This window comes from Dama dama, chromosome 23 (assembly GCF_033118175.1).
Source record: "Dama dama isolate Ldn47 chromosome 23, ASM3311817v1, whole genome shotgun sequence".
Taxonomy (NCBI): domain Eukaryota; kingdom Metazoa; phylum Chordata; class Mammalia; order Artiodactyla; family Cervidae; genus Dama; species Dama dama.
The window spans coordinates 28,863,758-28,873,517 of record NC_083703.1 but is presented as its reverse complement, the minus strand read 5'-3'; positions in this window follow the sequence as shown (position 1 = coordinate 28,873,517).

The window sequence follows — 9,760 nt, the reverse complement described above, 5'->3', positions numbered from 1 at the left end:
TCTAGTTGAAGCTTTAAAAAGAAAAACGTAATAAGGAAGAGTCCCTTTCTTTAAGCAAAGCATGTGTTTTCCTAAGTGTCGATTCACTGTTTCTGTCAGTTTCTCTGTAAGGACACCCAGTTTAAGCTCAGGTTCATGTGGAAACTGGGGAAGACATGAGAATCCCTGACATGCTCTCAGGACTATGGAATAACTGGAAATAAAATGTATGTGTGGAAAGTCAGCATAAACAGCTTGTGTAGGGCACTGTTTGCAACAAACTGTTCAAACTCACTTTAAAATACATTTGAAAACTTAGACTTCAAGAGGAAAATCAGACAGCAGAATGTCATTTCCCTGGTGCAATTCTGAGTGACCTGCAGCTAGTCAGTCAGGAAACTTTTCCTCTTTTTTCTGTGTCCCTTATGTCAACTAGTTCATCTAACAAATATCCGAGCATCTGTTACTGAACGAGGTTCATTTTGCACCAGTTTCTAGAAATGTGTTTAAAGCAGGAATGCTGGGACCAGAGATTTGCAGCAAAGAGAAAAGACAGAACAGATTCAGGTCTGCCACCTCCAAGGAGTAGGGGAGCACTCCATGTGGAAGCGCATGGAAGCACAAGGGAAAGGGGACTGGGAGAGTGCGGTCAGGTATCATCTTGATTATTGTGCGCAGGTGTGAGTAAGCCTCGGGCCTCTGAAAGCTCAGAATTGGAGGTGCGTGGCAGAGACTGGGGCTTCCCAAGGTAGCTCAGCTGCAGTGAATCCACTTGCAATCCACCTGCAAGAACCCATCTGCAATGAAAGAGGCCTCGGTTGCTTTCTTGGGTCAGGAAGTTCCCTTGGCGAAAGTGAAAGGTCGTTGATGAACCATGCAAGGTGCTGGGATTCTTGGCCTCCGGAGGAGAAGAATTCAATCAGGGGCCAGAGGTGAGGGTTGATTGCTCAAAGCTTTTGTGTAATAAAGTTTCATTAAATTATACAAGAGAGAAAGCTTCTGACATAGACATCAGAAGTGGGCAGAAAGAGTCCCCCACTGCTAGTCTTTAGCTGGATGTTATACAGGTACCAGGAGGCTGCTAATTAAAGAAAGGAAATGTCTCAAAACTCAGAGAATGGCACCAGGTAATTCATCCCGGGCCATAAAATGATTGACATGAATCTTGAAGAAAGGCAGATTTCCATACAAATATATAGTTTCGTTAACATAGATTAGGAGAAAAATGTATGAGTATAACATACTGGCTTGTCATATCAGTTCTTGTCATATCTGAGCCTTTAGGCGGAACCGACTTGAAGACAGAGTCTAGAGTAAATGCATAGTACATAAACATAGCTTAAAACAAACGTTTCTATAAGAAAAATGCATTGGTTAGCTCAAGGTTTGAGAAAAGTTAAGTTCAGGTGGAACTAGGTGTCATTATGGCAACACAGGATTTTAAGAGAAACCTCTTTTTAAATTTGTATAGAGAAGGGGAAAAAATATAACACTAGTTTGTTTCCTCCTGCCACTTAAGAGAGAGAAAAAAAAAAAAAGTCTGACACTTGCAGCCTATTTCCTCCATTTGGAGACCCCTGGCCTTCCTACCTGTTATCCTCTCAAAGGGATAGGCTACCCACTCTGGTATTCTTGGGCTCCCTGATGGCTCAGATGATTAAGAAATGGCCTGCAATGTGGGAGAGACCTGGGTTCCATTCTGGGTTGGGAAGATCCCCTGGAGGAGGGCATGGCAACCCATCCCAGTATTAGTCCATGGGGTCACAAAGAGTCGGACACAACAGAGCAACTAAGCACATTGGAGACCGAGTGGGGTGGGGTTCAGCCCTGTGGTGTCAGAAGTTCATCCAGCAGACACTGGCACATTCCCAGATGGAAGGTCGACGGTCCTGTTATAGCCACGCATTCTGGGACACAGACTCATGCAGAAGGACAATGCAGATAATGAAGTACAGTTTATTATACCGGTGGGCCCAAGGCAGAGTTCCCTCTTAGCCAAGGAGCCCGATCGACTTTTGTGGAAACCTTATATACCTTAAGCATACTGGTCAAGCCCACATCCCCAGAGTCCTTAAACCTAGCCTGGAAAGTGTTAAAGGGAGATACAGTCAGGTTACAGCCATGATTCATCATCAGAAGGTCAGCTGGTTATACACTGTAGCCTACACCAGGGGGGGCCGTAAAGATTACAAAGGTGACTGACTACATAGGGGATTATCACCTTCTTTTTGGCGAAGGGAAATCTTGGTATGGAATCTGGCGTTTATCAGTCCGGGAGGGCGTTTTGGCTGTAGATATGTTATCCCCATGACTACCAGGCACATGGTCCAAAGCTCACTGAAAGTGCAAGATGTTGTTCCCTTCTTTTTCAAGATGGAGTCAGCTCAGCCTGTTCCTTTTCTCCCTCAGTCTTACCCAATCTTAATCAGTTCACTTGCAAGTAGACACAGCCAACTGCAAGTTCTGGGACAGCAACTCAGGGAAACATCTTATTACTTAGGCTATGTTGCAGTTGGAGGACATGCGAGTCTTCAGTAGCACAGTGAGTACAGCCTCACTTAGTGGGGGCCGGGGAGATGGATTTGACTGACCATTTACCCATGCGTTCAAATCCACTCCATGTAGCAGGACCTCATATGGAATAAAGACAGTAGCAGGATGACTTTGGACTGCCTACTTTGCTTATGGGAGACCCTGGAAAGGTAGGAGCTGGTAATTGAAGGGTTAAGAGGGAAATATTGCCAGATCATGGCAGAATGAGGGAAAAGCCTGGCTTCACCATGGGTGAAAGGTGATTTATCCTGGGAATATGTGTATTTCACCAGAGACTCATCTAAAAAGAGTACATGAGGTCCTCACAGTGCAGAACAAAAGAAATAGGACAGATCCTCCTCTTCTATGATGTTTGGGATGAGTGTAAGAAAACAAAAGTTGGCTCCTGATATCTGCTTGGAATTCACCCCTTTTAAGCAGCAGATTAAATGAGTTTGAAAAGCTTATGATTGCATCAAGAAAACATGGTAACATTTCCCAAAGCCAATTCTAGTAATAGTTTCATGGTTTAAACCAGCGCAAATCTACCTGAAACAACCTTTTCTTACTAACTCAACACAGCCTGAATTAAGCTCTCCTTAAACCCAACTCTGGTATCCATCCTGTATATAGTACATGCCACTACTTGGATCTTAATACATTTACTGAAAGTATGATTTTCCCATTTGTAAAGATCCTGCCTTCCTGAATAGAAAGGGTAGGACCCTTGAAGGTCCTGCCTCTTCCTTTGGGCACTTTGGTTAACACTCACTGCACCCTCACCTACAAGACACTTGCTATTTATTGCTTGTTCAATATGAGCAGCAAACTTCTCTGCTCTCTCTCTTTTTCTCTCTCTCTCCCGTGGCACACGGGATCTTCTGTCCCAACCGGAGACTGGACCTTGCCCTCTGCAGTGGAAGCACGGTGTCTTAATCACTGGACTGCCAGTGTCCAGTGTCCCTCATGTTTGTAACTGTTTCTCTTACATAAGAGAGCGTGTCCCTCTAACCCTTCTAGTTTGTTGATGGGAATGTAAATTGGTACAACCATTGTGGAAAACAGTATGGAGGTTCCTTAAGAGACTGAAGACAGAATTACCATATGATCCAGCAATCCCTTTCTTCAGCATATATCTGGAGAAAACTCTAATCTGAAAAATACACGATCCCCTATGTTCATTGCAGCACTATTTAGCCAAGACACGGAAGCAACCTAAATGTCTGTTGACAGATGAATGAATAAAGACAATGTGGTAGTTATTTTATATATACAATGGAATATTACTAGCCATAAAAAAGAATGAAATAATGCCATTTGCAGCAACATGGATGGACCTGGACATTATCATAGTAAGAGAAGTAAGTCACACAGAGAAAGAGAAATATCATAGATGATATATACCTGGAATGAACTTACAAAACAGAAACAGAATCACAGATATAGAAAACAAACTTATGGTTACTAGAGGGGAAAAGGATGTGGGATGCATAAATTGGAAGATTGTGGTTGACATATACACACTACTATATATAAAAGAGATAACTAACAAGGACCTACTATAATATACAGCACAGAGAACTCTACTGCATACTCTGTGATGATCTATGTGGGAAAATAAGAAAGAGCAGATGTATGTGTATGTACAAGAATTCAGTTTGCTCTATACCTGAAACGAACACAACAATGTAAATAAAAAAGGAGGAAGTGTGTGTCCCTCAGACATAGACTTGGTCTGGGCAGCCTTGGCACCTATTTCTGGTTCCTGACATGTTCTTCCCTGAGTTTTCCAGCCAGCTCTGACCCCACTGCATTCTTCACTAGTACCTCTTTTACATATGTTGGGGGTAGGGTGGCCAGGAAAGGAGGTGACTGTGACGAAGAAGTTTGGTTACTCACCCCGTAGCTCCACAATCATTGTGATGGAGTCGAGTTTGACATCTCTTTTTTTCAGTCTGATATTCTTTAAAAATTAAACTGTAGTAAAATGCACATAACATAAAATTTACCACCTTAACCATCTCTAAGTGTATGTTTCACTGGTATTAAGAACACTTACAAGGTTATGTAACCATTTTTGCCATCCATCTCCAGAACTCTCTTCATCTTACAAACTGAAGGAGTCTTTGGGTCTAGAAAAGAAAACAACTGTCTCAAAGGCCCTTGCTGAATCATCTAACTTCGGAGAAAATAAAACCGAACTTTAGGTCCTGCTCTGATGCTCCGGGCCTGCTGCATCTACCTGGGACTTATCACCCGCTGCCCAAAACCTCCCACCCCCTGTTCAACTACAAATGCCATCTCAACTAAAGAATACCCAAAATATCCTGCCTGACTAACGTTTCCCTTAACGCTTCCACAAACCTCCCTTTAAATATGAAGCCTCCCTGATCCCTCTCGGGCTCAGCCTGGTCGTTAGGCCGACTGTTGTCCCTCCTTGCCTGAACAAAGGTGACCTACCTCCGTTGAGGTCGTCTCTCCTTCTTTTCTGCCTGGGCCCTCCTTACACTCTTGGTGCCGAAACCTGGGAGAGGGCGAGGCACTCGTTTCACTCTCCCTCACTCTCCCCCCCACCCCCATCTCATTGTTTTCCCTTTTCCCGGAGTCTGGGAGCGTGAACACCCGCCCCTGAGCTCACTTTCTGCCAGGGCTCATAAGTTCCCCTCTGGGACGGGACGCTTAGTGCCTTCGTGAGCCCTGCAAGCCTTGTCCTAAGGTTTTATTGGTGCTTTGCATACCTCCAGGCCTCCGGCTCTATCCCCTTTCTCTCTCTCTCTCCCAGAACAGGGAACTCTTGCCATTTGACCGCTCTACATGCAACACTCCACTCAAGCCGGCCCCTAGATCAAGGTGAGGTCTGAACGGTGTTCTAGAGGCGCCCTAGAACCCAGTCCTCTTTGGGTCCCGGGGACCCCCGGCCTAGGGCCACTCTGTAGGCGACGGTGGGGGACGCTCCACCTCGACACAGAGCTCTCTTCTCATAACTCCTATTGTGATGACGGGTGAACTCCCAATAGGAGCCTCTGCTTGCCTTTCAATTATGGGGTCTGGCCAATCTGTCCCAAAAGATTCCCCTCTGGCCTGTGTTCTCAAAAATCTCAAACCGCTCTCACTCACTGAACTCAAAGCTAACCGCTTAAAACAACCCTGTATACAGATCTGGCCTCAATACCAATTAGACAATCAAGACCACTGGCTTGAATTTGGCACATTTGACTTTAACATTCTTCAAAATCTCACCGACTTCCTTAAACGAAATGGCAAGTGGTCGGAGGTCCCATATGCCTAAGCCTTTTAAGGGCCCTTCGGAGCAGGCCCTCCCTATGCCAGGCCTGCTCCACCCACGAGGTCCTTCTATGCACCTTGCCTCCCAAGCAAAAGGGCTCTTCTTCAACTAATTGCCCATCTCGACCTTCCGCACCCCCGGAGTTTGACCCTGTGGGATGAGCCCCCTCCCTACCCGCCACCCCGCCAACCCTCTCCTTCCCCTTCATCCAACTCACCTACTGGCCCTGAAACCTCTCCTGACTCCCCCTCGACCCCGCTTCCCCATCTCCCCGACTCCCCCTCCCCTCCTCTCCTCCCCGCCTATGGCTATGGCTATGGCTATGGCTATGGTCACATAGCCAACACGTTTCCCCTGAGAGAGGTGGCAGGACCAGAAGGCCCCACCCGAGTCCATGTGCCATTTTCATTGTCAGACATGAGCCAGATAGAAGAAAAGTTAGGATCATTTTCTGAAAATCCTACCAGATACAGAAAAGAATTCCTGAGACTCTCCCAGGCCTATAACCTCACATGGAGTGATGTATATATTGTATCCTAAATGCCACTCTCACCCTAGATGAAAAAGACCGTATCTGGCAAGCGGCAAAAGCCCATGCCAATCACTTACATAACCAAGACTGGGATAGCCCAGTTGCTGATGAGGCAGTGCCTCAATTAGATCCCCATTGGACGTACCAGCCCAGTGACCCAGGTATCAGGAGACTCAATCATATGATTACCTGCCTTCTAGGAGGAATGCAGAAAAATACTCATATCCATGTCAATTATGATAAAGTCAGGGAAATCACCCAAGAGGCAGACGAAAATCCAGCCTTATTCTTGGCAGGCTTCACAGAGGCAGTCCAGAAGTATACCAACCTAGATATCACTACCCCTGCTGGGTTACTCTACCTTCATGTTCAGTTCATCAGCCAGTCCGCCCCTGACATTAGATGCAAGCTTCAACAACTAGAGAAGGGCCCTGAGGCCCCCCGGAAAGAGACTTCTAGAAGTAGCCTTCAAGGTGTTCAATAATGGAGAGGAGGAGGCTAAGAGAGAAAAAGACCATGAGAGAAAAGCTAAATATGCCTTTTTGGCAGCAGCAATTAAGGGAAGAGATCAGCCCAGCCCAAGTCATCCCAGACTGGGACTTAAGACCCACCCCGGACCCTGCTTCCGATGCAACCAGTCAGGACACTGGGCAAAGGCATGCCCGAACCCGCAGCCCCACACAAAAGCATGCCCAACCTGTGGTCAGTGGGGACAGTGGAAGATGGACTGTCCCCAGGGACGCCCTGACACGCCTGGGGAGGTCCCCACCTCCCAGACCTGAAGAGTGGAATGTCCACAGGGATGCCCTGGCACCCCTGGGGAGATCCCCACTTCTCCCCCAGAACCCCAGCCCAACCCTACGCGAGCTGTTCCAGTGACGGGGCCTGGATTCCAGCCCCCTGGCCCATGTCCTTAACACAAGCTTGGAACTTAGGGTGGATGGGGTAGTGGCCGGGAAAAAGACTTCCTTTATAGTAGCCACTGGAGCTGCTTTCTCTCTCTTAACTTCCTACCCTGGCCGAACTCAACACTCAGAGCTCACAATCAAGGGGGTCTCTGGAGTTCCCTTAAGGTAAAAAATCAGCCCTCCATTACTCTGTCAATTTGGAAAATCGACCCTCATACACTCATTCCTCGTATGCCTCAGTGCCCAGTGGCACTCCTAGGGAGAGATTTGTTATCCAAATTGGGGGTCTTTATTACCATATCCCCCCTGGATACAGTCTCTATATTCTTCATGCAGATGGCACCTGGACTGTCCCTATCCCTCACCCCTGACCTTCCCTTGGATCTACCCACCTTAGACCCCCAAGTCTGAGACACTGATCACCCACCCATAGCCAAACATCATCCCCCAGTCCACATTACCCTAAAGGACCCCTCAACTATAATCACCCAACAACAGTACTCTCTCACCTCAGAGGCCCACAAGGGACATAAGCCTATCAGAGACCGTCTTCTTCAAGCCTCTCTCTTAATTCCTACCCATTCACCACACAACACCACTATTCTGGCAGTAAGAAAGGGACCAAACTCTGGGAGACTGGTCCAAGATCTGCAAAATATCAATGAGGTCATCACGCCGACATTCCTAGTAGTCCCTAACCCTAACATCCTTCTGTCTGCCTTTTTCACAATCCCCCTCCACCCCCTCTCCCAACCCCTTTTTGTCTTCACCTGGCAAGACCCTGAGACTCATGTTTCCCAACAACTAACATGGACAGTTCTCCCCAGGGGTTCAGAGATAGCCCCCACTTTTTTGAACAGGCTTTACAAAAGGACCAACAGACACTTGACCTAGCCCCGAGTCATCTCCTCCAATACATAAATAACCTTCTCCTTTGTAGCCCAACCTGAAAACTCTGCCTCCAACATACTGCCAAACTCCTTGGGGCCCTGGGATCCTGGGGTTATTGGGTGTCCTGATCCAAGGCCAAAGTAGTACAGACAAATGTCACCTGCCTGGGGCTTTCTATATCTCACCAACAAAGAACTATTTCCCCAGATAGAATCCAGCCCTTAATTAACTGTCCACTTCCAAAAACAAAAAGGGAACTCCTGTCTATCCTCAGTCTCCTAAACTTTTTCTGTATCCCTAACTTCTCCCTCATTGCAAAGCCTCTCTATGAGGCAACTAAAGGATGTCTGGATGAGCCCCTCTTTAATCCCTCCTTGCTGGCCAATCCTATTTATCAGTTCACCCAGAGCCTCCTCTGAGTGTCAACTCTTCACCTGCCAGATCACACCAGACCATTTTTCTCTTTGCACATTCCAACCAAGGACAGGCCCTGGGGCTTCTATGTCAGCGGGCTGGAGACACCTGGGCTCCCATAGCCAATCTATCAAAACAGCTTGACATGGTGACCAAGGGGTGGCCTCCCTGTATACAGACCATGGCTGCTATCACAGCCCTCATACCTGAAGCAAATGAACTCTCTAGGCATGCCCCTTGAATAGTCTGTTCACACACCTTCTGAGACTTACTATCACATCGGGCTTTCCTCTCCCTTCCCCCTTTCAGGGTATAGTTCCTACATGTCTTTATCCTCAACCCTCAACGCTCATTCTCTCCCTGCTCTCCTCTTAACCCCGCCAGCTTATTACCCATGTCCTCTACAACAGATCCCCTCCTACATAGCTGCAGCCTAACAGTAGATCTTACCCCAAACCCCTTCCAACATTTAACAGATCAGCCCATCCTAGACCCAGACACCCCACATTGGTTCGTTGATGGTAGCTCTCAAAAATCCCCACCCTTCGTGGCAGGATATGCCGTCATCCAGGGGGACCTTTGTCACAATCACGAGACCCACACAATTGAAGTTTCACCTCTGCCACCTCACACCACCTCCCAACAGGCAGAACTGATAGCTCTCACCAGAGCTTTGTCTCTGGCTAAAAAACTAAGGGTTAACATCCACACAGACTCCAAATATGCCCATAACATACTTCACTCAAACGTCCTAATATGGAGAAAAAGAGGTTTCCTAACCCAAGGGATCCCCATAATTAATTCAGACCTGATCCACAAACTTCTAGAGGCAGCACTCTTACCAAACAAAGCCGCCATCCTCCACTGCAGGGGACATCAAAAGGGAAGTCTCATATCAGCCTACAGCAATGCTGCAGACCAGAAGGCAAAGGAGATAGCCCTATCCCATCCCTCTCTCCAGTCCCCTGTCATCTTAGCCCTGACTCCATCCGATCCTCCCACCACCAGAGAAATCCTCTCTTATCTACACTCACTCTTTCATCCCTCCAACAGTTCCTCTGTAACCACTTCCCCATATCCACTGCTGACCAACAATATTTAGATAAACTTACCTGCTCCTCTCAGACATGTCAACGTACTAACCCCAATTCCAACCTTAAACCTACATCCTTTCCAACCCATCAAATGCGAGGCAGCCTCCCAGCACAAGATTGGCAG